The sequence below is a fragment of the Rattus norvegicus genome, chromosome X (genome assembly GCF_036323735.1).
Source record: "Rattus norvegicus strain BN/NHsdMcwi chromosome X, GRCr8, whole genome shotgun sequence".
NCBI lineage: Eukaryota > Metazoa > Chordata > Mammalia > Rodentia > Muridae > Rattus > Rattus norvegicus.
The window spans coordinates 44,909,648-44,912,959 of NC_086039.1; the positions used below are offsets into that span (position 1 = coordinate 44,909,648).

Below are 3,312 nucleotides of genomic sequence, written 5' to 3' on the forward strand. Positions count from 1 at the left end.
GTGACATACATGTGAAAATGATTAATTTAGAAAGTCATAAAAGTACATTATTTAATATCACCCCTAATACTTTTCATATATATGTGTGTATATACATATATACACACAGATGAGTTCAGCCCACTGACAGTTCCCAGTCCTAGTGGACAACAGGTATGAAAACACACATGCTTAATCCTATACTTAGAATATTGTTCCTTGCGAATTGTGGGCTCTATTCAAGTAAAACCAATGTAAGAATTGAAGAGTCAAAACTGAGGAAAGTTTATGACATCATGGTAGGTATCTGAGGTGGCTATGCACAGAAATACTCATTAAAGAGTTGCCTTTCTTAGCTCCTGGGTAAATCCTTAAATTTCTAACTTAGTTTAATAGTATGATACTTAGTCTCAACACTGGTATATAGGATAAACTGTTTCCCAATTGGCAATTATAGCATTTCTACTCTGTATTCAGGAGCAAAAGATAACGTACTTTCTAATATGCATGTAAAACCAAACACAGATATGGCTGGAGATCTTCTTCCCTTTACCTACCAATGCATTAAGCAGATGTGTGTATAAGCTCTTGATGTATATTTGCAACAGTGATAGATGCTGGAGATTACATAGTAAATACAGTATATTGTCTGAGCCTTGGTTAGTATCACGATTCCCTAAACAATCAAATGTGCCAACTATATAATATTCACATTGCAGTTTATATTATGTCATCTGGGTATACTTTAAAGAATGCAGGATGTGCTTATATAAAAATACCACATTATTTTATTAAGAGAATTTGAGAGTCAGGGCACCATTTTAATCATCTAGAATCATATAACCTACGGATACAAAGAGACAGTGTCTTTCACAGCTCCTCTTTAGAAGGTTGGTGCTTATGAAAAGACACCAGATCATGAGCTAACCAGAAATCAACAGGAAGCTAATCAGGAATGGATCAGAGGTAGAGTGCTAGCTGAACATGCCTGAGGCCCTGGACCTGATCCAGGGCACAGTGTGTAGAGGAAAGGAGAGAGCCATATGGAGGGAAGGAGAAACAATTAGAAGGTGAAAAGATGAATAAGGAATGGAGGGAAGAAAGGAAAGGATGGAAAGAAGGATGGGAGAAGGAATTAGTGGATCCTTGATAAGAATAGACTTATAGACAAGAATGAACATTTTCCAGTTTCTAAGAATTTAAGTGTGGAGAACTCACCTATGAATTTTGTTCGCTATAATGATAGCCCGAACAGAGGGACATTTGTTTGGATTTGCCAAAGGCAAAGATATTACTCCCTCTTAGAACTGACTGTCTTCTTTCTCTCTTTCTTGGGGACACTGTCTCTTTTCACTGTTGCTTAATGCTCCCCCACTCCAAAATATTAGTGTAGCATTCCATCTCATCCAAATCTAAATTAAATATTTTTCTTCAAATGCTTTCTTTAAATCTTTAAATATGATAGTAGTCTACTCTACAAAAAGGCAACATTTATAACAAGTCCTAAAAATATCAAAGCAAAAACAAACAAAAAAATCCACAAACAAACCTTTCAAACACTGTGACATGAACAGTCCTAACCATGTTGATCTGCAATTATTATGAGATAACCACTTGGACTGCTCACATTTATCCAAAATAGGTGGCATTACAAACAGCAAAGCAACATTCAGATTTCAAGTCACTTAAGGGCAGGCTTGAGATGTAATAGTCACTACCAAATTGCATGAGTAGATGTAATGTTCAATAATACTTTGCTATTTACACAGCCTGATAGAATGGAATGTCCTTTTAAGTATCTTAGAAATAAAGCTATCATAAAGAGAGCAAATGATACTATTATCTGTGTTGTTCAAAGCCCTAGTTTATCTGATAGTCCTATACAGCAAGAACAAAATCAAGGAGAAACTTAGTATCCAGTTTCTAAAGGAACCTGGTTCATACTAGAGGCCCTAGGCACTCAGTTCACTAACAGACTAGGAAAAGAAGACAGATCCTAAAGCCTTTTACTATCCCAATATGGACCGATGTTGCTTCATGAGAGCCAGCTTCATGTAACAACGTGAGCCACATTGTACAAGAGTGGAATTTAGAGGAAACTGTAGGTAAACTGCCTCACCCTTCATTTAGATCTTAAAATTATAAAGTTATAGTACAAATATATAAATTTGCCAATAGACTCCATATACTGTAAATTTTTAGAAGCTTTATAGTTTATTTTGTCATTTCAGAAATCTGCATATCACAGCAGAACATCAAGACACCACAAAGCTACTCCTTTGGCTGTATCCAGTCTCCACTCACTTTTTGTTAGCACCAACATTGGCCTTTGCAGTCCCCTTGACCTTCTTCATTCTGTTCTTGCATTCTTTTCACTGTTTGCAGAAGGTCTTTTTCTTCTCATAAAGGCCATGTCTTGCAAGTCTGTGTTTAGGTTCAGTTTTCTTTGCATAATCCAAAGAATCACAGAGCATGCCAAAGCCAGTTGTCTTGCCACCACCGAAGTGGGTTCTGAATCCAAATACAAAGATGGCATCTGGTGTGGTTTCATACATTTTGGCCAGCTTTTCCTGAATTTCTGTCTTTGGTACTGTGGCCTTCCCAGGATGAAGGACATCAATGACCATCTATTTCCTCTGAAGCAGACAGTTTGTCATGAACTTCCTGGTCTGGATGGTTACTGTATCATTCATGATGGCTACGGTGCCGGAGCTGTAGAGAAGGAAAAGAGCATGTGTTTTTTTTAAACAGAGGTGGAACTTCAATACATGTTCTGTCATCCTTACCACTGTTGCTATGACACAAGATGTGAGAAGAGAGAAGCCTGTATCACATTTTAGTAACAGTAGAAAAATGATATGCTAGTACACTACTGCACTGGTAGAACCCTGAGACTCAGGATATAGAAGCAGAATGATTACAGTTTGAGGACAGCTTTCACTATATAATAGAATCATATCTTAAGAAATGGGACAAGGGAGACTGTGGTTATATCTCAGTATCTCAGTACACTGTCTTAAGTATGAGGGTTTGACTTTGATCCTCTGAATCTATGTTGGGGTTTTTGTTTTTTTGTTTGTTGAAAAAGGCATGGAGCAATGGGGAGGAAGAAGCAAGCAAATCTCTGGGAGTTGGTGGCCAGACAGTCTAGCTTCTTAGTGAGATCCATACCAATGAAAGGCCCTCTGTCATAAAAGGAAGGTGGCTGCAATTACTATAACAAGAACTACATGAGATCAAGTCAGCCAACTTGCCAGTTTAGATAGGAAAGAGATTCAGGAGCAGCTTCAGCAGTTGATGGCTGTAAGGGGGTGAAGAGTCGTTTTCCTTTAG

The 3,312-nt window shown here is 37.7% G+C and overlaps 1 pseudogene; it reads right to left on the reverse strand.

The window, feature by feature from the left end:
• Positions 1–2,171: 2,171 nt before the first annotated feature.
• On the reverse strand, positions 2,172–2,672 carry Rps24-ps8 (ribosomal protein S24, pseudogene 8; annotated as a pseudogene).
• Positions 2,673–3,312: the final 640 nt, after the last annotated feature.